Raw genomic sequence first — 26,475 nt, 5'->3', positions numbered from 1 at the left:
GTTTCCGTCTGGTGTTGCTGTTGGTCTACACCAGCTGGAATCAGTGGCTAACCACCTTGACAGCACTGCTTCCAGAATGGCACGGGGAGTGGATGTTGATGGTCAGTGTGGCTGAACAGCACGAAACAGCTTTCTGATTCACAGGAGAACGTTCTTTGTCTGTCATTTGATGGATTGCAGCAATTTAATCCTTCCATCGATTAGGTCCACATTAAAGAGAAAATGCACACCATAGCAACAAACTCACTGAATGTCATCTTCAAGCTTCCCCAGAAGGCTAGCCATTGACTTCCCAGAAAAAGGGACTGGGCCGGTCTTTTCAGGGCTTTAGGGGTTTCAACAGCAACACCAGAATTTCAGGGATCAGGTTATTTTATCCATCGCGCTTCCTGCCCAGAAAGAGACAGAAGATGACAAAGGGATTCTTCTCCACATCCACCTATGGGGAGATCAAGCCCAAGAATTGACTTATTACAGCGATGACTTTCTCTGCACAATTGGGTGGGAGCTGTCTCTCCTTTTCTGCAGGACTGGAGGGAACATTACCAGGTTGCCTGGTGCCTGCCAGTTGTTGTGAAGTGGTACTGACTTCCTCTTTCCCTTCTCTCGAGCCGGGAGGGACTGGTTAAATCTACCTCTGTCTAGATCAGGGTTGTCCAACATACGGCCGTGGGACACAATGCATCCCTCCAATCCTTTTTATGTGGCCGCCAGGCTCAAGACAAGAATAAAGAAAAATAAATGTGCCTGCATGCAAACTGTAACTGCCTCTGGTGACCTCATGCGTGGGGTCACCAAAGGAAGTTACAGTCCTTAGCTATGACACGGTTAATTTAACCGGGTCGTGTCTGAGGACTGTAACGCCACAACCCGGTTTATTTATTTATGCAATATTTGTCGGATCCGATAAACATTGTATAAATAAATAAATTAACCTTGTCGTGGCATTGCAGTCCTCAGCCACGACCCGACCAGGTTACTTTATTTATTCATGCAATGTTTGTCGGATATCGACAAACATTGCATAAATAAATTAATTAACCAGGTCGTGGCTTCCGGGAGGGCTGGGGCTGGGCCAGGGCCTGCCTTCTCACCCTCGCTTAGCGGGGCTTCCAGAATGGTTGGGAAGGTGAAACTCTGAGCGATATAGGAGTTATGTGTGCATCCAATTGTTTGAAGTTTCTTGCATGCTACATTTGGTTGATGGTTGTTTATTTTAGAAGTGATGCAGGATCCATTGAAGCATAAGCACGAGATATGGCTTTGCAGCCATTGGACTATTCATGGCTTTGCAGCCTTTGGACTATTCGCGGAACCACACCTAACACAGTTATGGGAGACAGCTGGGATGCTCAGAGGGAGCTGCAGAGGTGATGGGGACCAAGTCTGAGGTGCAGCCAGTTATTGCCCAGGACGACAAAGGCATATTTTAGGAAGTTGGCTCTTATCAAATTGGTTTAAAAAGAAAATTAATAAAAAGACTTGGAAGCAATTACAAAGATATGTCTAGCCATTGTGGGTGGTCTGAATGCTGAATGCGCCCAGAAGGCTCTGGATAGGTGCGAAAAAACCAGCTGAAGTAAACAGCGGGTGTGAAACTGTCCAGGTTTCTGCAGGAGAATGAGCATGGGCCTAGCAAACATGAAGTGAAGGTTTTGGGAGACCCACATATTTTCACCAATATTCCTGGCGTGAGAGACATGAAGGTGCTGGAGGGGTGGCTGGTCTTGTGATATATATATTATATATATATATTACACAGCCACAGTAGTGGCTGTGTAGTTATGGTTAAGATGCTAATCCCATAGGAAGAGCACTTTTTGGGTGGCTTATAACTTTGCTATCCCTGGACAAATCCTCATCAAACTTTGCAAAAAAAGTATATGGCCCACTCTGAACTTTTTTGCGGACAGGACACGATTGGTTAATCGGCTTGCGTCATGTCCGCGGACATGCGATGTGTTCACTGATTGGATGGTGAAGAGCGTGAAGTGCGTCAGATTTTTGGAAATGCCCGCCATCTTGGATTCGAGGCCTTAGCCGCTGTCTGCGGACATCGCGATAAAAACATATTAAAAATCACAACAGTGCACTTGTCAGACTTATCAAATAATCACTGGGGTGGTGAGGGGTGATGAGGATGGGAAGGGATATGGCTGCAAAAAGCAAAAAAAAAAACGGGTGTTTTTTGCCGCGAAAGTCTGCAAACAGTTCCAATGTTCGTGAACAGTCCTGTAAAGTTCGCGGACACCTCTGCATTACAGGGTTGGTGAAATGCAGTTCTTGGTTGGCTTATAACTTTGGCGCCACTTAATGGAACTGCATGAAATCTTGCATGTATATTTCTGAGCTGATTCTGAGTGAGTATGCAAAGTTTGGTGGGATTCTGTCATGAGGGGCAAAATTAGAGGGGGTTCCCAAAATAATGTAAAGGCTTATAAATGAGGTGCCATTTGATGAATCTACACTTAATTTGGGAAACTGATAATAGATCAAGATATACATGTTTTTGCTAAATTTGGTGGGATTCTGTCACGAGGGAGCAAAATTAGAGGGGGGTCCCAAAATATTGTAAAGTCTTATAAATGTGGTGCCATTTGACAAATCTACACAAAGGTTTCCAAAAAGATTATAGATCTAGATATAGATGTTTTCGTAGAGTCTGAATGGATATTGTCACGTGTGGGCTAGGTTATATGACGATTGTATGTGCATACATTTGACACTTTTGAAAAAATAAAACATGGGTGGATTTCCAGCAAACCTGCGTGAGGAGCATTGGCAAGGACCTACAAGCATGGTTTTGCAAATGTGGCAGTGTTTTATTATTTGAAAAGTGTCATAATGTAGCTACAAAAAATAGCGGTATACCTTTAGTGACTGAGGAGTAGCCTGTGCCCAAGGGCAGTGCCCAGATTGTCCGGGTCATGGAATAAGGTCATGATCTGGACAATCTGGCTACTGGCCATGACCACAAGTGACAAACATAGGATTAAAGTAGCCATGTCCAACTGGGACTAGTTTGTGGCAAAGTTATTCGAAATTAGGATAGATCTGAAAGGGAAGAAAAATGTGCTTTGGTTCTCTTTTTGCCTTCTTCAGGCTGCCATGGACTGCCATGGAAAGTGAAGAGGGGCCCTGTATGGAACCCTCGCCTTCCCTTTCCATGGTGGCCATCTTGGAAAAATCCTCTTTTTTAGCACCCCGGGTTCTCGCTTTGGGAATCTAGGTTGTTAATGGCCTTCATCCCCCATTTCAGGGGCTGGAATGGGGGGATAATGGTCCAGAGACCTCGTTATCCACCCTCGCTTTGCTTGGGCTGATAACTTGGGCTGCTGGGCCGGTATCCACCATTCCAGTCCCGGGAACAGAGGATGAACGCCACAATATTCCCATGAGCATAACACAAAATGCAAATGGAAATGTTGTAAATTCTTATTGAGTCTATGTACTTTATTGAGAAATATAAAGTAGATGGAGTCTATACATGTTTTTTTAGTTCTATTTTTTAACTGTGAAAGGTGGTTCCTAAAGGAATATGCCTTTTGTTGTTTTTAGATGTATTTTTTGGCAGGAGATCTGAGAACAAAATGTGGGGAGGGAAATGAGGAAAGAGGAACCAAACACTAATATGGAGGGGTAGGTGGACAAGGGAAAATGTTGCACATGTGTTATTTCTAAGGTAAGGGGCAGTGTTTCTCATGCTCCTTGATTACAGCAGTGGCGGTGGATCTTGGGGAGGAGGGATGGCATTAGCTGATGCCATTTTAAGATAAATAGCAGTTTTGCTAAAGGTATGTACTGTGTACTAGATTGTTAATGGATAATGAGTAGGAATAGGTGTTGGAGCCTGGCAAGGGAAATTTTGAAGTTGAAAGTTCCAAGATCAGTAGAAAATGCAGTTCTGAACTGTCCGCTAAGCAGAGATCTTATCGTGAAGTGCGGACGGGTTCTCAGATACGTCATCAGCCGCGCGCCAGCATATGATCATGTGCACTGTCCGGAAGGTCTGCTATGAAGTCAAATGTTTGTAGACGGCTACAGATGCAAAACTAGTTGAATTAGTTGCAAAACTTGTATAGAAGTGTTAAAAATGATTCCAGGAGGTGGGAAATGGCAGAGTTTTAAGGTGATACTTTGTAAATGGGACACAAATATTGCAATATTGGGTAAGTATGATATTAGTAAGCTGTAGGAAAATAGCATACACTGGTAAAAAAAACTATGAAATTCACTGAAAAAACCTTGTTAAAGGGGCGTTTTGGTTCAGTTGGACTAATAAAAACCTATGAAATTCAATGAAAAAACTTTGTTAAAGGGACATTATGGTTTCAAGTAAAACCAAAAAAAACAGAAATTCCCCAGTTATGGTAAGCTAAACAACCATAATTCACTCCACCACTGTGCACTGCTAAGACTAATACCCAGGACATCAAACTTGACACCACAAATGTCATTGATGACATCACATCTGAAATAAATTTTGATGAAAAGTCCCTACAAGGAGTTGTGTTTATATGTTTGGTAACAAGTTGTCAGGGGTGATTGTTACGCTCACCTGGTATCCACGGGGACGCCCTTATGCCCTGGTTGCCAGATTCACCCTGGACCCTTCCCAATTCCGGACGGTGCCTTCTATGGAGGTCGGTTCTGAAAAGAAAGGAGGACTGGACTTAGGAATATATTTCGTTTCCTCCCACCAGCCCTCTGGGCTCGATCTGATGGCCCACTCCTCACTTTGTTGTGATGTCTGGCGTGCGCTCCGTCCTGCCTTCTGTGCAGGGACGCGTAGTTGTCTGCGGGTTAGAGCGACCAAGTTAACTTCACTGGTGCTAACCCATTCAAGTGTCTTTAAGGAGGTAAGTCTGGTTATAGCAGTCTTAAAATGTCCTTGCTTTCCTTTCTTGCTATTAATGTATTTTCTTAATTTATTCCCCCTTAGGTGCATGGAGGTTCAGTGGTTGCGCTGCTTGGATCAGGCTCCTGCCGGGATGATGGACACAGCAGCATATGATGGATGGTAGGTTAAGCGTGAAGTGCGGCGCGGTAATGTCTTTTCTTGCTAACCTGTATTGTTTATTCCTTTTCAGGTTGCGATGATCTTTCTGGGCGTGTGAAGATTTCCGGAGCGGAACCAGCCAAGAAATGCCCAGCCAGGTGAGGTTCTCGTGATTACTGCCATAAATCCCGTGAGTAACCTGTTTTAACGTTGTCCTTCTTTCTCTCTCCCTCCAGGTGCTACGTTCCGGTGCGTGTGTGGTGTCCCGATGATGCTGCCGACTGGATGGAAGACTGCGAGCAGCAGGAAGACGGATAATCGGCGGATGGAAAGTTGCAGGTAAGCAAAGACTGCTAATGGTGTTCTTTTGTCTCCTCTGCAGGTCTGCTATTCAAGGATCACCGGCTGCTGGTCTCTGGACACGATGAGCATCACGCTGCTGGCTACAGAATAACGCGAAGCACGTTCTGTAACTTGGGTGTGGTTTATATAGCCTCCCCTAGTAAAGTAGTCCAGGTAAAGTAGTTTGGGCTGCCACACCCAAAACACTGCACCACACAGTCTGGTTCTAAGAACTAGACTGTGTGGGTGCCTCCATGTTGATTGCAGGCCTCCAAGGAAAAAGTAGTCCCTTCAAGACAATGTCCCACCCTGAACATGAGCCTGGCGCCAAAGGTGCCAGGACTGACTCCAGGAGAGTCCATGATGATAAAGCAAGGCCCTTGGGGCCCCAAGTGAATCCTGAGTCCTAACCCTACCTGGCATGTGACCATGCCAGTGGGGTTTTGGGTCACGGGTCGTGACAGTGATCGGGAGACCTATCATGAACTACTTAATCTATTAAAGAATGTACTCATCTAATATCATTGTATTGGATTGTTGTTGTTAATACAGAAACCTAATGTCATATGTTCTTTAAGTACTTTCCTTAGGGTTTGGTCTCCGCTCATGGTGCACATACATGGGGAAATGAGCAGGCCTCAAACACACAATTCATTTGTATAGATGAAGATAAACTTTAATGTCATGAACATTTTCTGGTGATGCAGTTTCTTTCGTCCTTACTTTTGTTTCCCTGTATGTGCCTTTGATTTGTATCCATTGTGGTTCTTCATATGTATTGTTTGTACCAGCACAAGTGCTGTAAGACTTGAATTGTTAGCTAGTTATTACCTGTTTAACATTACTCAATACTCTGATACGGTAGCATTCATTATTGTGCTATCCAAAATTACAAGATTATAAATAGTGTACTTCTATGGTGCATGCTGCAGTCATTGCCTATGTTTATATATGATTAGGTTTCTGTATTAACGACAACACTCCAATATAATGATATTAGATGAGTACATTCTTTAATAGATTAAGTAGTTCATGATAGGTCTCCCGATCACCCCTGACATCTTGTTTTCTTTGAATTTCATAGGTTTTTATTAGTCCAACATAACCATAATGGCCCTTTGACAATGTTTTTTTCAGTGAATTTCAAAGGTTTTTATTAGTACAACTTAACCATAACGTCCCCGTAACAACGTATTTTCATTGAATATATGTATATATATATATATATATATATATATACATATATATATGTATATATATATGGAAAAAACAAGGAAAGGTGCGCACTCCAATTCTCTGCATAACCTTCCAGGCCACTGGTGTACTCCTCCGACCGGTTTCTGTGCCAATACACGTCATCAGGGAGGCTGGGGGGACTTGCAGCTCACCGCAGGTGCAGGTGATAAAAATCTGCTGCAAGGGCTACTGGTAGATGTAGTCATCTGGTCAGCAGAGAAAACGCTCACGCCCAATCCCACAGTGGAGAAAGGGGGGGAGTGTAGCCTCAAGTGAGGCACTCCAAAGCCGGGCATATATAACCCTGGTGCGACACCTTGTCAGGTCTTGAGGATTCCACCCCTCAAGGTCCTGCGAAAAATGGAAAAAACAAGGAAAGGTGCGCACTCCAATTCTCTGCATAACCTTCCAGGCCACTGGTGTACTCCTCCGACCGGTTTCTGTGCCAATACACGTCATCAGGGAGGCTGGGTGGACTTGCAGCTCACCGCAGGTGCAGGTGATAAAAATCTGCTGCAAGGGCTACTGGTAGATGTAGTCATCTGGTCAGCAGAGAAAACGCTCACGCCCAATCCCACAGTGGAGAAAGGGGGGGAGTGTAGCCTCAAGTGAGGCACTCCAAAGCCGGGCATATATAACCCTGGTGCGACACCTTGTCAGGTCTTGAGGATTCCACCCCTCAAGGTCCTGCGAAAAATGGAAAAAACAAGGAAAGGTGCGCACTCCAATTCTCTGCATAACCTTCCAGGCCACTGGTGTACTCCTCCGACCGGTTTCTGTGCCAATACACGTCATCAGGGAGGCTGGGTGGACTTGCAGCTCACCGCAGGTGCAGGTGATAAAAATCTGCTGCAAGGGCTACTGGTAGATGTAGTCATCTGGTCAGCAGAGAAAACGCTCACGCCCAATCCCACAGTGGAGAAAGGGGGGGAGTGTAGCCTCAAGTGAGGCACTCCAAAGCCGGGCATATATAACCCTGGTGCGACACCTTGTCAGGTCTTGAGGATTCCACCCCTCAAGGTCCTGCGAAAAATGGAAAAAACAAGGAAAGGTGCGCACTCCAATTCTCTGCATAACCTTCCAGGCCACTGGTGTACTCCTCCGACCGGTTTCTGTGCCAATACACGTCATCAGGGAGGCTGGGTGGACTTGCAGCTCACCGCAGGTGCAGGTGATAAAAATCTGCTGCAAGGGCTACTGGGGGGGAGTATATATATATTCAGTAAAAAAACTTTGTTAAAGGGACGTTATGGTTCCAAGTAAAACGGAAAAACCCCTGAAATTCGCCAGTTATGGTAAGATAAGCAACCATAACTTGCGCCACTGCTAAGACTAACACCCAGGACATCAAAGATGACATCACAAATGTCATTGATGACATCACATGTCTGGCTCCCCCTTTTTTCCTTTACTGACATATCTAGGCCAAATGGTTTTCTTCAGTAACAGTCAGGAACTAACAATTTAAAAGGTTCTATATTTGTAGAGTTATCCTTCAAGTATGTTCTTACAGTAATTCCCTTAGGGTCCAGTCACATCATATGAAACATATACATAGGGGAAGACACAAGCTTTAAAGTCAGCAATACTTTCTGTGCATGAAGATAATCAGTAGGGTTATCAGCACTTTCTGATAGTTCTGTTTTTTTTTATTACTGTACTTTACCTTATATGCTCATATTTGTATACATTGTACTCACACTACTTTCCTTAGGGTCGTATCACATCATATAATACATATGCATAGGGGAAGTAGCAGCTTTGAAACAGAGCAATCATTTCTCTGCATTAAGATAATCAGTTAAGTTATTAACACTTTCTGCTACTACTGCTGCATTTTTGCTTACTTCACTTTCCCTGTATATACTCATATGTGTATGTGTTGTTGTCTCTTTGAGTTTTATCTGTAATAATACAATTATGTAGTAAGTGGGTTTCATTAGCTACTTATTACATGTTTTCACAGTATGCAAAACTCTAATAAGAAAGCAGTTATCATTTCACCGTTCAACATGGCAAGATTATAAATAGTGCACCTCCATCATGTATGCTGCACACAATGCCTATGTTTCTACATGAGTAGCTTAGTATACTGGATAGAACTTCATAATAGAATGCTATTTATATCAATGCATAGCTTAATGCACTAAGTAGCTCATGATATTTATTCCAAAGACCCTTGACACTTTTTTGTCAACATTATAATAACAATCCCTTGTACAGACTTTTCATGAAAAGTAAATGCACATGTGATGTCATCAGTGATGTGATCAATGACATTTGTGATGTCATCTTTGATGTCCTGGGTGTTAGTCTTAGCAGTGCACGGTGGTGGCGCGAGTTATGGTTGCTTAGCTTACAATAACTGGCGAATTTCAGGGTTTTTTTGGTTTTACTTGGAACCATAATGTTCCTTTAACAACGTTTTTACTGAATTTCATACATTTTTAGTAGAGCAACTTAACCATAACGTCCCTTTAACAAAGTTTTTAACTGATTTTCATAGGTTTTTAGTAGCGCAACTTAACCATAATGCCCCTTTAACAAAGTTATTTTTACTGAATTTCATAGGTTTTTAGTAGCGCAACTTAACCATAATGTCCCTTTAAATGGATGAAGGCCATTAGCACCCTAGGTTCCCAAAGCGGGAACCTGGGGTGCTAAAAAAAGATTTTTCTTCCCACACCTGGACGCCTGCGGCGTCACTGTGTAGGAAGGAAAATCCTTTACCAAGATGGCCACCATGGAAAGGGAAGGCGGGGTTTCTATACAGGGCCCCTCTCTGCTTTCCATGGCAGCCTACAGAAGGCAAAAAGAAAACTCTATGACCATATTACCACAAGCACATTTTCTTCCTTTTGAAATCTATACCAATTTCGAATAACTTTACCACAAAGCCAGTCCCAGGAGGACATGGCCACTTTAACCCCATGTTTTGTCCCTCATGGTCATAGCCAGTAGCCAAATTGCCCAGATTATTACCTTATTATATGACCCGGGCAATGTGGCCACTGCCCATGGCCACAGGCTACACCTCAGTCACCAAAGGTATATTACTATTTTTTGTACCTACATTTTGACACTGGTCAAAAAATAAAACACAGGCAAATTTGCAAAACCATGGTCTCAGGTCCTTCTCAATGCTCCTTAGACAAGTTTGCTGGAACTACACCCATGTTTTATTTTTTCAAAAGTGTCAAATATATGCGCAAACAATCGTCATATAACCTAGCCCCCACTTGACAAAATCCATTCAGACTTTACAAAAACATTTATATCTAGAGCTATAATCTTTTTGCACAACTTTGTGTAGATTTGTCAAATGGCACCACATTAATAAGCCTTTACAATATTTTAGGACCCCCCTCTAATTTTGCCCCTCTTGACATAATCCCACCAAAATTGTTTATATCTATAGGTATTATCAGTTTCCCAAATTAAATGTAGATTCGTCAAATAGCACATAATTTATAAGCATTTACATAATTTTGGGACCCCCCTCTAGTTTTGCTCCTCTTGACATAATCCCACCAAACTTTGCCAAGAGCGGGTGAAGTAGTTGCACGCATGCGTGGTTTTTGTTTGCTCGTGTCACTAACTCTGCTGCGGTCTTCACTGATACGTGTTTCTTCCAACGCACGTGCACAGACTTCTCTGCTGCGTGAAATCTCCTATGCGTGTGCGCTTTGCAACATGAACTCTTCTACGTGTGAGTGTGGTCTACACCGCTACGTGCTTCATTCAACACGTGTGCGCGGTCTTCGCAGCTACATGTTTTCCACAAAGCATTTGCGTGGTCTTCGCAGCTTCGTGTTATCTACAGCACGGGCACGCGGTCTTCACAGCTACGTGTTTTCTACAGTGCATGTGTGCGGTCTTTGCAGCTATGTGTTTTCCACAGCGTGTGTGCGCAGTTTTCACTGCTACGTGTTTTCCGCTCGGATTCATCTGCTAAGAGCACGCGTACGAGTTCGAAAAAGATACACAGATATGTGCTTCATTGAACATGTGTGCATGGTCTTCTCACCTACGTGTTATCTACAGCGCGTGTGCGTGGTCTTCTTAGCTACGTGTTATCTACAGCACGTGCGTGCGGTCTTCACAGCTATGTGTTTTCCACAGCGCATGCGCGCGGTCTTCACAGCTATGTGTTTTCTCCAGCGCGTGTGCGCAGTTTTCACTGCTATGTGTTTACTGTTAATGTCTGTGCGTGGTCATCATTTCTGCATGTTTTTCTTCAACGCGTGTGCATGTTTGGATGAGGCGCGTGTGACCTCGGATTCATCTGTTAAGAGCGTGCGTACGAGTTTGAAAAAGATACACTGATACTTGCTTCATTCAACGCATCTGCACGGTCTTCTCACCTACGTGTTATCTACAGTGCGTGTGTGTGGTCTTTGCGGCTACGTGTTATCTTTAGCGCGTGTGTTTGGTCTTCGCAGCTACGTGCTTTCTACAATGCGCGTGCATGGTCTTCGCAGCTACGTGTAATATACAGCGCGTGTGTGCGGTCTTCGCAGCAACGTATTTTCTAAAACGCGTGTGCGTGGTCTTCACAGCTATGTGTTTTCTACAACACGTGTGGTGCTCTTCGCAGCTACGTGTTATCTACAGCGTGTGCAAGCGGTCTTCATAGCTACGTGTTTTCTACAGCACGTGTGCGTGTTTGATAAGACACGTGTGAGCTCATATTCATCTGTTAAGAGCGCGTGTGCGAGTTTTAAAAAGATACACTGCTACATGCTTCCTTCAATGTGTGTGCGCGGTCTTCTCAGCTACTTGTTATCTACAGTGCGTGTGCGTGGTCTTCGCAGCTACGTGTTATCCACATCATGTGTGTGCGGTCTTCGCAGCTATGTGTTTGCTACAACACATGTGTGTTGTCTTTGCAGCTACGTGTTATCTACAGCACGTGTGCGCAGTTTTCACTGCTACGTGTTTTCCGTTAATGCCTATGCACGGTCATAATTTCTGCGTGTTTTTCTTCAACGCATGTGCATGTTCGGATGAGGCGCATGTGAGCTGGTATTCATTTGTTAAGAACGTGCGTACGAGTTTGAAAAAGATACACCGATACTTGCTTCGTTCAACGCATGTGCGCAGTCTTCTCAGCTACGTGTTATCTACAGTGCGTGTGCGTGGTCTTTGCAGCTACGTGTTATCTACAGCGCGTGTGTTCGGTCTTTGCAGCTACGTGTTTTCTACAATGCGTGTGCATGATCTTCGCAGCTACGTGTTATATACAGCGCCTGTGTGCAGTCTTCGCAGCAACGTATTTTCTACAACACGTGTCCGTGCTCTTCACAGCTACGTGTTATCTACAGCGTGTGTGAGCGGTCTTCATTGCTACGTGTTTTCTACAGCGCGTGTGCGTGTTCAGATGAGGCGCTTGTGAGCTCGGATTCATGACATTTTTGCATGTTTTTCTTCAACGTGTGTGCGTGTTCGGATAAGGCACGTGTGAGCTCAGATTCATCTGTTAAGAGCATGCATGCGAGTTTTAAAAAGATACACTGCTACATGCTTCCTTCAACGCGTGTGCGCGGTCTTCTCAGCTACTTGTTATCTACAGCGCGTGTGCGTGGTCTTCACTGCTACTTGTTTTCCGTTAACTCCTGTGCGCGGTCATCATTTCTGCGTGTTGTCTTCAACGTGTGCCTGTGTTCGGATGAGGCACGCGTACGTGTTTGAAAAAGAAACTGTCTGCGCATTTTGACCGGCACGGTATATGTCAAGAGTGGGTGTGCTTTACCACGTGAACTCTTCTATGCGTGAGCGTGTTCTACACCGCTACGTGCTTTCTTCGTGTTCAGATGTTTTTTATTTAACACGTTTTTGTGCTTCTTGCAGCCATATTCCATTCCATCCTCATCACCCCTCAGCTCCCCAAAGATTATTTCATAAGTTTGACGAGTGCAATGTTGTGTTTTTTTATATGTTTTACCGCGATGTCCAATGTCTGCAGACACAGGACGCGAATCCAAGATGGCGGGTGTCTTAAAAAATCTGACGCACTTCACGCTTCACCCCAGCCAATCAGAGAGCATGTCACATGTCCACGGACATGACGCAAGCCGCTTAGCCAATCCATGCCCTTTCCACGGTGCAAACTGGGAAGTACCTCCGCGGAGCGGACATAGATATCACTAATTTTTTTTGCCTTACGTTTTGGTCATTTAAAAAAACTACTGGATGGATTTACACCAAATTAACAAAAGCACGCTTTTGGGACCAGGCCGCTGCTCCTGCCGCAAATTTGGTGAAAATCCGTCCAGCGGTTTGGGCTGTAGGCGTGAGCAAAGTTTTTTCCCATTATGCCTAAGGGAAAAAAAATAATTTTGGGACCCCCCCTATAACTTTGCCCCCCCTGGACCAAACCTCACCAAACTTTGAAAATAAATTCAGAGTGGGCCATATACTTTTTTTTGTGCAAAGTTTGGTGACGATTCGTCCAGGGGGAGCGAAGTTATAAACTGCCCAAAAAGTGCTCTTCCTATGGGATTAGCAACTAAACTATAACTACACGGCGCGTAATGTGTATATATATATATTTGTATCTTAATACCGAAGAGGTTTCTAAGCGGTACCAGGGATTTGAACCTGTGTTGCTCTGTGTAGTTTTCCTCCAAGACAAAATGTTGCCACTGAGTTATACTACCTGTTAAGTGGTTGTTATTATGCTGGCAGGGATGTGGGGGGAGACTGATATACCTTGTCCAGGGGCAGTCATGTAGGAAACTGCAAGGTAAACCAAATAAAGGCCAGAAAGAAAGGCAATAGGAGGAAGGGCAGGGAAAAGTGGAAAGGAATTTTCAGGTGCAGCGGCTGCATAGAAAAAATAGGGCTGAAGTTAAAAGTACATTGTTAATTGTTGACGATAAGGGGCGGGTGGGAAAGGGGTTGGTTTCACAGCATGTCTAATACCAAGGCAAGAGGTAAAAACTTATGGAAGGCAAACCTACCTTAAATAAAACTGCCTTTTATGAAATGTAGCAGTGTGGCTTTTAAAGTTGTGCCCCGCTTCCTTCCAAAGTAAGGATACTGGGATGTGCAAACAGACACCTCCTCAAAACCTTCCCCTCCCCTTATAAATACAAGGAGTAAGGGCTACTTCTGAAAGTCCAACTGCAAGACAATAGGAAAGAGGACAAACCGGAAGGACTTCACATTACATGAATAGACCCGAAAAAGGGATTCTTCTCCACCTCCACCTCAGGGGAGCCCAGGACCAAGAATTGACTTATTACAGCAGATGACTTTCTGCACCCAATGGTAATGTTCCCTCCAATCCTTTTCTGCAGGACTGGAGGGAACATTACCAGGTTGCCTGGTGCCTGCCAGTTGTTGTGAAGTGGTACTGACTTCCTCTTTCCCTTCCCTCGAGCCGGGAGGGACTGGTTAAATCTACCTCTGCCTAGATCAGGGTTGTCCAACATACGGCCAGAGGGTCACAAAGCGGCCTTCCAAGCCGTTTTATGTGGCCCACCAGGCTCAAGACAAGAATAAAGAAAAAAAAATGTGCCTCCGTGCAAACTGTAACTGCCTCTGGTGACCCCATGCGTGGGGTCACCAGAGGAAGTTACAGTCCTCAGCCATGACGCAGTTAATTTAACTGGGTCGTGGCTGAGGACTGTAACGCCCCGATCCGGTTTATTTATTTATGCAATGTTTGTCGGATCCGATAAACATTGCATAAATAAATAAATTAACCGGGTCGTGGCGTTACAGTCCTCAGCCACGACCCGACCAGGTTACTTTATTTATTTATGCAATGTTTGTCGGATAGCGACAAACATTGCATAAATAAATTAATTAACCAGGTCATGGCTTCCGGGAGGGCTGGGGCTGTGCCAGAGCCTGCCTTTTCACCCTCGCTTAACGGGGCTTCCAGAATGGTTGGGAAGGTGAACCTCTGAGCGATATAGGAGTTATGTGTGCATCCAATTGTTTGAAGTTTCTTGCATGCTACATTTGGTTGATGGTTTTTTATTTTAGAAGTGATGCAGGATCCATTGACGCAGAAGCAAGAGATATGGCTTTGCAGCCATTGGACTATTAGCGGAACTACACCTAACACACTTACGGGAGACAGCTGGGATGCTGTTAAGTGGTTGTTATTATGTTGGGAGGGGTTGGGGGGAGACTAGTATACCTTGTCCAGGGGCAGTCATGTAGGAAACTGCAAGGTAAACCAAATAAAGGCCAGAAAGAAAAGCAATAGGAGGAAGGGCAGGGAAAAGTGGAAAGGAATTTTCAGGTGCAGCGGCTGCAGAGAAAAATATAGCTGAAGTTAAAAGTACATTGTTAATTGTTGACGATAAGGGGCGGGTGGGAAAGGGGTTGGTTTCACAGCCTCACGGAGCATGTCTAATACCAGGGCAAGAGGTAAAAACTTATGGAAGGCAAACCTACCTTAAATAAAACTGCCTTTTATGAAATGTAAGCGTGTGGCTGGTAAAGTTGTGCCCCGCTTCCTTCCAAAGTAAGGATACTGGGATGTGCAAGCAGACTCCTACTCAAAACCTTTCCCTCCTCTTATAGATAAAAGGAGCAAGGGCTTCTGCTGAAAGTCCATCTGCAAGACAATAGGAAAGAGGACAAACCGGAAGCACTTCACATAACATGAAAAGACCCGAAATTCAATATTCCTACAACAGGAAGTCTTGAGATCTAGTGCTCCTTGGTGAAAGAAAAAGTAAAGTGTGCAAGTAGGTTGGTTGCACACAGAGCCCCTGGTCTTGTGGCAGAATGTATTTTGCTGCAGTCAATGGGGCCAATACTGAGCAGCGCAGGTCCACATCATTCACTGGAGGGGTGAAGGGCGCAGGCCCCTAACCCCAGACTTGTGCACCTCATGATATCAGGTGCCCGTGTTGTCCTTGAAGCCACCCTGCCCCGGCTCTGTTTTCGCCTCCAGGCCCCCCTCCAACCTTAAGAAGACCCAGCCAGCTCCTGGGGGTGGGATGGCTTGCTGCCAGCTGCCTGCTTCTGGTCCCGTTCGAGCACCGATCGGGCCTTGCCTTTACGGCATTGCCGTTTCCGGCTGGGAAGCACCCCGCCTGAGATGCTCCTGTTAAGCGGGGCGACCTGTCCGCTCAGGAGGGCCATAGGCCCATGTGGGGCCGACATGCCAGTGGGCAGACTGCAACAGGCCTGCTTGAGCCATCCTGCTATGCGAATAGGCTTGCTGGCGGCCAGGCCCGGATTTATACAAATTTCGGGCCGAGCAGGGCCTGATGGGAGAAAGTAACTGTGCTACAATATGCTCTTCTGCTGGGATCTGCCTACTGGAGCCTCCCCCTACACACGGGACAGGCAGCTCTGCAGATGCTCAAAGCTTCGGGGGGGGGAGGGGCTGGGTCAGGGCCTGCCTTCTCACCCTCACTTAGCAGGGCTTCCAGAACAGGACCAACCACTGCCCTCTTGCTTGCAACTCATACTTACCTGGCAGGGGAGAATCTGTGATCACAAAGGCAGATCTCCCAGGGTGAGGCTCACCCATTGCACATCGGATTTGCTGACCCCTGCTATATCCCCAAATGCGGGATACTCGACTGCTTTAATTCTGGTAGTGGGGGACTGCGTTCGCGCTTTCCCCTGATTTATTGGTGAAAGAAAAAAAAGGTAAAGCTGCTAGGTTGGTTGCACACAGAGCCCCTGGTCTTGTAGCAGAGATTCTGATTGCACTGTCAGTGACAGTGCTGCCTTACACTGTGGACACGTTGATCATTAAAACGTGTTTTGTTCTACAATGTTCTTGTCTGCTGTTGGTGACATGGAATTTTCATGTTCCCCTTTAGAACTGATTGTAAACCTATGGCTTTTTGGTCACCTTTTCTGCTGTAAAATGCACCATTTCAACCCCATATCTGAAAAACACTTCTTGGGGGGGAACCTCCCCCAATCCTCCCTAGATCCTTATAGCTCACTCGCTACGCTCGGTCACCCCCACTATTTCAGAAAAATATTAATACATACACACTGAAAGAAATCACAAGCAACTAACCTTTAATCACTGCCCATGTCACCAAAAGCTATCTTTGGGACTGCATGGCTATCACTGCCTGTGATGCAATTGTGTCAAAGGTCACACAATATTGCTTTTTAATATACTGGTTTGGGTGAGGTTGTTGACTTTTGGCTCGCCGGCCCACTGGGTGACAAAAAGTTAATGCTTCGGCCCCACATTCAAAAAGGTTGAACAAGCCTGGTCTAGATGATTGGTTGATCCTAGTTAATTCCCTCCAAAAGAACTTGCTGCCTCATCAGAGGGTTCTTTCTCTGCTGTCATCCTGTCTGCTCGTGGAGCCTTTTATCAGAAGGTTCTGTCTCTGCCTTCATCCTGTCTGCTCCTGGAGCCTTTCATCAGAAGGTTCTGTTTCTGCCGTCATCCTGTCTGCTCCTGGAGCCTTTCATCAGACGGTTTTGCCTCTGCCGTCATCCTGTCTGCTCCTGGAGCCTTTCATAGGAAGGTTCTGTCTCTGCCGTCATCCTGTCTTTTCATGGAGCCTTTAATAAGAAGGTTCTGTCCCTGCCGTCATCCTGTCTGCTCCTGGAGCCATTCATCAGAAGGTTCTGTCTCTGCTGTCATCCTGTCTTCTCATGGAGCCTTTCATCAGAAGGTTCTGTCTCTGCCGTCATCCTGTCTGCTCCTGGAGCCTTTCATCAGAAGGTTTTGTCTCTGCCGTCATCCTGTCTGCTCCTGGAGCCTTTAATCAGAAGGTTCTGTCTCTGCCGTCATCCTGTCTGCTCATGGCGCACTTCATCAGAAGGTTCTGTCTCTGCCGTCATCCTGTCTGCTCCTGGAGCCTTTCATCAGAAGGTTCTGTCTCTGCCGTCATCCTGCCTTCTCATGGAGCCTTTCATCAGAAGGTTCTGTCTCTTCCGTCATCCTGTCTTCTCATGGAGCCTTTCATCAGAGGGTTCTGTCTCTGCCGTCATCCTGTCTTCTCATGGAGCCTTTCATCAGAAGGTTCTGTCTCTGCCGTCATCCTGTCTGCTCCTGGAGCCTTTCATCAGAAGGTTCTGTCTCTGCCGTCATCCTGTCTGCTCCTGGAGCCTTTCATCAGAAGGTTCTGTCTCTGCCGTCATCCTGTCTGCTCCTGGAGCCTTTCATCAGAAGGTTCAGTCTCTTCCGTCATCCTGTCTTCTCATGGAGCCTTTCATCAGAAGGTTCTGTCTCTGCCGTCATCCTGCCTTCTCATGGAGCCTTTCATCCGAAGGTTCTGTCTCTGCCGTCATCCTGTCTTCTCATGGAGCCTTTCATCAGAAGGTTCTGTCTCTGCCGTCATCCTGTCTTCTCATGGAGCCTTTCATCAGAAGGTTCTGTCTCTGCCGTCATCCTGTCTGCTCCTGGAGCCTTTCATCAGAAGGTTCTGTCTCTTCCGTCATCCTGTCTTCTCCTGGAGCCTTTCATCAGAAGGTTTTGTCTCTGCCGTCATCCTGTCTGCTCCTGGAGCCTTTCATCAGAAGGTTCTGTCTCTGCCGTCATCCTGTCTGCTCCTGGAGCCTTTCATCAGAAGGTTTTGTCTCTGCCGTCATCCTGTCTGCTCCTGGAGCCTTTCATCAGAAGGTTCTGTCTCTGCCGTCATCCTGCCTTCTCATGGAGCCTTTCATCAGAAGGTTCTGTCTCTTCCGTCATCCTGCCTTCTCATGGAGCCTTTCATCAGAAGGTTCTGTCTCTTCCGTCATCCTGTCTTCTCATGGAGCCTTTCATCAGAAGGTTCTGTCTCTGCCGTCATCCTGTCTGCTCCTGGAGCCTTTCATCAGAAGGTTCTGTCTCTTCCGTCATCCTGTCTTCTCATGGAGCCTTTCATCAGAAGGTTCTGTCTCTGCGGTCATCCTGTCTGCTCGTGGTGTCTTTTTCCCGACTTTGGATGGAAGTTGAACAACTTCAATGGATTGCAAACTTGGACCAGGAAATGTAGTTTCAATCTGCTCCAGTATCCACTTCAGTTTTGGATGTGCTAGGCTGATGCATCTTTCCCTAAATCTTCTGGCGGATTACCCTTTTATATTCCAAAAGGCAGAGGAATTATCACCTGAAAATGGCCATAATTCCTCTGGCACTAATTCCACTGGGGGAATGAGCCCCAAAACAGAAAAAAGTAAAAATATACCAGAGAAAGAATACTACTGCAAACAGAAAGTAAATCCTCCAATAAAAACAGTGCTGCACTCAACTCACTGCATATAAAAATTAATGGATAATGACATTAAGAGATCTGCATACACTATTATTGAATATAACCACAAGGAACTGAACACATATTTCACAGTTTTGCATTTATTATGATTTGAACAATTATTGCAAAAGAGCCATTATTAGAATTATTACAAAGTGGCAAATTAATGCAGAGATAAATATTGGGAAAGAAGCAAAAAACAGGACTTGATGTGTGGAAGTAAATTATAATCAGGGTCGGACTGGGACAAGAAATGGGCCTGGACACCCAAAAAAAAAGTGGCCCACCCCTCGCCTCAAAAAAGTGGCCCACCGCTCACCCTCAAAATGTGGCCCATCCTACCCCTCAACAAAAAGTGGCCCTCAAGCCATCATCCATGAATCACATCAATTCACGACTTTACAGAAAATGCTACTTATGGAGGGTTCACGTGTCTGTTACATTACAACACAACTCATAAAATAACATAACTTTGCATAGAGTTCTGTGACAGGGCCCACAGCTCCCTGAGCCTCCATCCAGGGCCATAACGAAAACAAGACCGCGGACTACAGCCTCCCCAGCCGCCCCAACCCCCCAGCAACACCCCCGCTCATGGGAACTCCCCAAGCTGACCCCAACCAGGCCCCTTCAACAAACCTTGCACCCGAAGTGCCCCCGCCAGCGCGTTCCTCAAAGACGTCCTTTGAGAGCCAATAGCTCAATTGGAGTTGCAAACCGCTACTGGTACAATAAAAATGTCTTAACCAGGTCATCCCAGAGCCACTTGACCCACTCTGTGTGACCTGCTCTGAAGTCCTGTCAAAAAGAAACACTGGCAAAGCCAACAGCCCTGACCTGTGCACAAATGGCATTTCTCAGGTGCTGCTATTATATGTTCATGTACTCGCTCGCATCATTTTGCACCTGCTACCGTCAATGGGCAGTTAATACCACTGCGACCGCGCCTGGTAAGTGCCTTGGCCATGCGTACACAAAAGCCCAAACTGTTGGCATTGCCAATGTCTTAACACTAACACAGAAGTGACCCACAAATACTCACACTAGTGCCCCCTCCCTCACCTCCCACAGTAGTGCCAAAGTGCCTCATATCTGCGCTCACTCATCCCAGTGATTCTGAGGGGACTGGAAGCTTCCCACACTCTGCAGTGATTTACAGCAGCTAGGAATATACCAGCGGCCCCAAGCCCCCATAATCCCTCCAAGCCCCAAGCTTCCCTCACTGGCATATGGAGGCAGGCATCAGCTGAAGGCTGACTCTCTACCCCAGTGCTGCTCCAAGTTGGTTTGGCAAAAGTATGCAAAGAAGCTGCCTGTAAATTCAGCTCAAGCCACACTAGCACTCACCCAAGCATCAGTCCCTTACAAAAATAAAACAAACACACACACAATTTTGCTCTGGTCTCCTTGACTCTTTGGAAGCCAGAGGGCAATGTTGAGGGCCTTGCCTTCTCCTGGCTGGTAGCCTTCATGTACATCCATGAAAGAAACAGGCCCAGGAACAGCAGCTGAGGCCCCCAGCCCAGGCAAACTCTCTGCACATGGGAAGGACCGAGGCCAGAACCTGGGCTCTTGGGTCCAGGGTCCCTAGGCTGAAGGCTCGACCATCTCTCAATCAGGCGAGATATAGTGGGGCCCAGCAGATCCTGGTCCACCACTCAGCTCACTGTTGCAACTTGTGGCGGGCACTGGTGGCGCTGCGGTGGTCGCGGAGAGCAGAGTCTGTGTACAAAACACTGGGAGGGAGCAGGCCGGGCTGAGACAGCCCCGCCCAGCCCTCTGCCGCTCCCTCCCAGTGTTTTGTACACAGACTGCTGCTGGCGCCATGGTGTCACGGGCCACGGCAGTTGGGTGCAGGCCAGATGCATGTATCAAAGAAAGGTAACACTTCAGTGTTACCTTTCTCTACATCTGCGGTGGGCCGGCGGGGCTGCAATTGCAAAGGATCTGTAAGTTCCTTACTTACAGATCCTTTGCAACTTACATCCATCCCGCCGCAGGCCAGCCGCATGTGTCAAAGAAAGGTAACACTTCAGTTTTACCTTTCTCTGCATCTGCGGCGGGCGGGCGGCAGCGGGGCTGCAATTGCAAAGGATCTGTAAGTTACTTACTCACAGATCCTTTGCAACTTGGATCCGTCCCGCGAGGCAGAGGCCCTGAGTGCCGGTTCCTGAAGTGTGAAGCCCACACCTGGGCCGGAGACCGGCCCTGGTGGACTTCAGGAACTGGCCCCTAGGTCTCCTCGCCATGATTTTGGATTGGCCATGGGCCGATTGGCCGACGGGTCAATCCAACCCTGAATATAATATATTCCTGGGCCACTGCATCAACCTCTGCCCTTGTGTATTCGCATTGAATATCAATCTAATATGCATCACACCCCTCCCTCTTCTTCATCAGAAGTTCAGTTAAACATTGTAAGTCCTCCACACCAAATGAAATCACCAAGATAACGCCTATCCTATGCACAATAGGTTATAAGCCTTATCTATACTTCAGCAGTTATCAATGCTCATTTTAGGCAACATGCCTCCTTAAGATAATGAATCAATGATGTTTTGTGTGACAATTTAGCCAGGACATTTAATTAGCCTTCTCCATCCGATTTCTGATACTGCCATGTGCATTTGTGTAATCCAATTTATATTGCATTACCTACAAAACCTGCTGTTCCAAATCCAGCGTGTCTGACTATCGCGCCCTGAAGGTACATGTGTTTAGTATCTCTTAGGCCTCATTATGAGAATGAAGGTAGCCATGCCGTACTTACCGGCATGGCTACCTCCATTCCAGGTAGTGGGTCCGGGTTCCCAGAATGGGGAAATACCGGCTCATTCTGACCTAGGAGGGCCCAGTACTTCCCCATTCAAGGAACCCGGACCCGGTACATCCACATTCCCCTTTGAGCCCCCATAGGGCTCAATGGGAATGGGGAGCATGCTAGAAAACGGGCCCGTTAATGACGGGCCCGTTGTTAGCATGCTGGACTGCTCACGGGACCCGCTAAGGATGTCTGGTAAAACCAGGCGTCCTTAGCGGTTCCCGCGAGCAGACCTCGTAATGAGGCAGTAGGGGGTTAACGGTGCCGGCAGCTCTACCGGCACCGTTAACCCCCTACCGCCAGGGTCATAATAAGGCCTCTTGTGTATTGTCACCATGCTGCATGCTATATCCCAGCCAATGTTCTCAAAAGTGCTGGACCAGGTGTTGGATGCACTCATAGGCACAAGAGCACCATTAGAGTCTATTTCCCATGAACCCAGTAGAGGTTTGTTGCCGCAAAGTCACATTTCTATTTGATTGCCAGCTTAACCAATGGGAAAGCAGCATTGGACTGTATGCCTCTGCATTGATGCACGCCCATGCTTTGGAGCAGGTTTACTGCAATAGGAAACAGTACCATACAATGAATGGCCAAATGACCTACAATGCACATCTGACTGTAAGCATCTGCAATCCGTGTTGCCCTGGCTCAAAGCATGTTGCCATGGTGCCTCAGAATAGCATTCTGGCGGGATAGATGGACACCCAAGGAGGGCAGAGTACATGGATTTCGGGAAAGTAGCCAACCTGACAATGCTATACTCATGTGTAGCAAGAAAGCAGCAGGTGATGAGAAAGAGGGGCACATGAGCTGCACAACACGCATATCATGCATGCATGCATGCCCACACTCGGTTTGATGAACATGGCCGCAAGAGCACCACATGACATGCCCCACACCTTCCCAGCATGCAGAGCATTGTGATTTCTGCTGTGCCTTATAGACCCATTTATACATTAAGAACTATTGACCTGCAGTTCCCTGAATTCCCAGTGTAAGAGGCCATAACCAGTTTTTCTAGTACTTCCCTGTGCATACTCGGTCACCCAAGTATGTAGGATATTATGCCCCCACTTCCTTGCGTTCTGCAAGGTCTGTGTCATTCAAATACAATGGAGCAATGCACTGCAGAGCACAATTACAACAGACTATCTGGGGCAGGACAACAATTGAGCAAGGACCATGGGCGACGTTCTTGTTGGGGTAATGATGTGTAAAACGGGGGATCGCTCATATCCCATAAAGCACGTTGAGTTGTACTTTGTGGCTGTTTCTCATTCCAAAGCACATAAACCCAATGGCAGTAGGGTGGGAACTGTTATGATATATTGTGCTGGGCTGTTTTGTGTTGTTCTGGAACCTTCCCTGATTCTGCAATAACATGAGAGAGCCTTGCCAGCGTTATAATCTGTTTGTATATTTGTATATTTTATTTATTTATATAGCGCTCCTGGCCCAAGGGCATCCGGGCGCATTGTTGTGAGACTTAATGTTACCCCAAGCGTCCCAGGGGTCTCCTCTTTGTCTCAATAAACTTCATTCTACCTGTACATCTCCTGGCTTGGTGTGTACAAACCGACTCAACAAATTGGCGACGAGGATCCTCTGCTGACTCAGGGACTGGAGGAGGAGACACGCCCGTGCGAGGCTGATTCGACCAACAGCAGCCTGGAGTGTGGATGCATTGCGTGACTGCCGGGACAATGCGGCAACACTAGAGGTGAGCCGAGAAGGGAAAGAGGCCCGCTAGCTTTTGCGGAGTGTGAGCGTAAGCTGACTCCATAACCCCTGCATTTTCCCATTTGCCCCTATTGCCAATTAGTCCTCTGCGCATGCTCCTTCGCTGTGCTTTATTTCTTTCCAAGCAATGAATCGGCATGACACAGTATTTTCAAATGGCAAACTTGGCCGCAGTTTTATTTCCATAACAACAGAATTATTTGTGCACATTTGTGAACTTCAGTCTGCAAGTGTGGCGCTTGCTCCGTGTTGGATGTCACCTGCTTCCCCCTATACCTTTGTATAGTTTCCCTAGTAGGCCCCCAACTCCCCCGACCCTTTGTACCTGAGCCTATCCTGCCCATGCAGGTGTCTGTGGGTCGGGAGAGCGCCGTTTCTTTTTGGGGGAAGCTGAGCCTTAGTTGTTACCACCAGACGCCCCCGCCGTTAGGCCCCCAAGAGGCGCTGGTCCGGAAGAGCAAAGACCCATTCCGGTTCCCTTCTGGCTCATCCGGAGTCTATCATTTGTGCTTGGCCGCCCAAACACCGCCACTCGACTAGGTGGGTTACCGCCCACCGTGGCTCCCCTTCTTCCTGTCTCCTTTTCACAACTCCAGCAATTTGGTACACATGTTCCAGAAAAAGAGCTCCATTCCCATTTCAGACAGGTGCACCCCATCCTTCAGAAAGTACTCGTGAGTTTTCCCGTTGATCAGGCCATGCCTGATTTGACGGAAGCTTCTGCCCCTGCATAATTTTGCCACGACCCCATTCAGTTTTCTCCTTGACTTTTCGACTGCTGAATGGTTCTCGGCCCCTCTCCATTCTGCCCTGGGAATTATCTCTAACCACACGATCTCCGTTTCGCCCAACAGTGCTGAGATCTCCTGCACTGAGCTCGTAATGCCCATCAACAAAACTCCCCTCCCCAGGCTGGTCAGGTCGTTCCCTCCCAAGTGTATCACCAGCACCTCAGGCGTCTGCTGCCTATCCAGCAATTTCCGCAACAGCCCCTTTAGCTGAGCCCACTTCATCCCCGGCACCCTGTGGCACTCAAACCTGAACTCGCCGGCTGTAAACTCCTCCTGCTGCCGAGTCCAGCTCGCCTTGGCCCTTGAGACGAACGAGTGCCCCACTACCCACACAGTGCGCTTCCTCCTTCCTTGTACTGCTGGGAAATGAAAAGTGGAGGGAATGGCATGGTTAACTCACATTTTTTCCGGTCTGATATATCTTTTGTAGCACCCCAAAGACCATCTCCCCAACCTCATGATGTCTTCCGCCCCCGGAAGCCGCACAGGTGGCGGCCCCTATTCGAAATGAGTGTGTCCCGAACCGGCCCTCCGTCAACCCTATCTTTGCCAGGCCCTGGCCCATCACTTTCTTAAACTGGAAGCGGCTTAGTGCGGACCCGTCCCTGTGCAAGAGCCACGGTGCCTCTGCCTCTGACGGCTGCCGCTGCTGGAGGAAGTTGGCCACCGCCGCCACTGGGCATACTCTGCTTGTTTGGATGGCCTGCAGTGTTAAAGGGCCCCTTTCCCTTTCTGATCAGTCTTTGACCTTCTCACATAAATGACCACCTGGGAGCTGTTCACCTGAATGTCCCTCAAACGTAAAAACCCGCTCCCCTTGCCATCTTTATTCTCTGGCACCAGCTCGCTGACCCTGAGAGCCCCAAAGAATGCCACCATAAAGGCAGCCGTGAACAGTACCCTCTCGGCCTCGCCGTTACATACTGTGTCCAGACATTTAGTTTTAAAATATCAATTGGCCACCTCTCATCTGATTTTGGTACTGTTTGCTTTGCCCAGCCTCTCATGGCCAGCGTGATGTAGTGCTCCTTGGTGGTATCCTTCTCCCCCTCAAGCTTGGCGTAATGCGCTATGGCCGCCAAGTGGTACAATACCCATGCTCGGGTCTTCCCCTTCTTCCAGCACCAGCCCACAAAGGCCCGCACCGGGTTCTCACCCTGATCGCCTGGCAGCACCTCTTCTCGGAATTGCGTAAAACATTCCCAACATGCCCTGTACGTCTTAGCTGTACCTGGCACCAGTGCTGTCTCTACCAAGGAGCTCAGATCACCCCAATCATCCCCCACCATTGATCCTCGAACAGGGCCATTTCCTTCCTTGCTTCGGGGCAGCTTTCCCGGAACCTGTCCCACTGTAAACGAGACAGAGAATCAGCGGCCGTATTTTTTATACCGGGAATGTGCCGTGCCCTGACTTCAATGTTCAAACTTAACAAACTTTTGGTTAGTTCCCTGAGTAGCCTTAGCACCCTCAGATTGCTAGAGGACCCCGTGTTGATAATCTGGACCACTGCCAAATTATCCGACCATAAGGCAACTTTTTTGTTCTCTAGGCGTTCCCCCCACAACTTGAATGCCACTACTATGGGGAATAGCTCCAACAGCGTAATGTCTTTTGTGGCACCTTCCCTGTGCCATTCCAGTGGCCATGCCTTTCCACACCACCTGTCCCCAAGGATTGCACCAAAACCGAGGGACCCAGAGGAATCAGTAAAATGTTTGAGCCTCTGACTTCTAGCCCAGTCTGCCCTCCAGATTGCCACCCCATTGGATTCTGTTAGGAAGGTGTCCCACATCCTGAGATCCTCCTTCACCTCAGCTCCCAACCGGACGTGCTGAGAGGCGTGTTGTAAACCTACTGTTTTCAGTTCCACACTTCTGGCAAACGCCCTGCCCAATGGTATTACTCTCCCCGCAAAATTGAGGTTTCCCGCCAGCGACTGCAACTACCGCAGGGTTGCTTTGCTTTTTCCGATTAGGCCTCGTATCATGACCTGTAGTTTCTGTACCTTGTCCTGTGGGAGCTTACACTCGCCCTTTATTGAATCAATCTCAATCCTCAGAAATGTCAATGTAGTGGCTGGACCCATGGTCTTCCCTGGCGCCAAAGGCACCCCCAAATGTCCCATCACCCCCTGAAATTCCTCCATCAGGGCCCGGCATAACTCTCTGTCTCCTTTCTACCAATGAAGAGGAAATCATCCAGATAATGCAAAATTCCCCCCTCCTTCGTTTTTTGCCTCACTGTAAATTCCAAGAAGGTGCTGAATGCCTCAAAATAAGCGCATGAGATAGCGCAGCCCATTGGCAGACACCTGTCGTAGTAGTAGTCGTTGCCAACCTTGAAACCCAGCAAATG

General features: G+C 47.1%; 1 non-coding gene across 1 annotated transcript; it reads left to right on the top strand.

Annotated features, from left to right (window-relative positions):
- The first annotated feature begins 16,013 nt into the window (after nt 1-16,013).
- On the top strand, nt 16,014-16,177 carry LOC138490465 (U1 spliceosomal RNA). The gene has a single exon (XR_011275480.1). It is a non-coding gene; the product is annotated as a U1 spliceosomal RNA (small nuclear RNA).
- Nucleotides 16,178-26,475: the final 10,298 nt, after the last annotated feature.

This window comes from Ambystoma mexicanum, chromosome 9 (assembly GCF_040938575.1).
Source record: "Ambystoma mexicanum isolate Mex_15411 chromosome 9, UKY_AmexF1_1, whole genome shotgun sequence".
NCBI classification, from domain to species: domain Eukaryota; kingdom Metazoa; phylum Chordata; class Amphibia; order Caudata; family Ambystomatidae; genus Ambystoma; species Ambystoma mexicanum.
The sequence above is the reverse complement of the archived record's forward strand: the minus strand, read 5'-3'. Positions and strand labels throughout refer to the sequence as shown.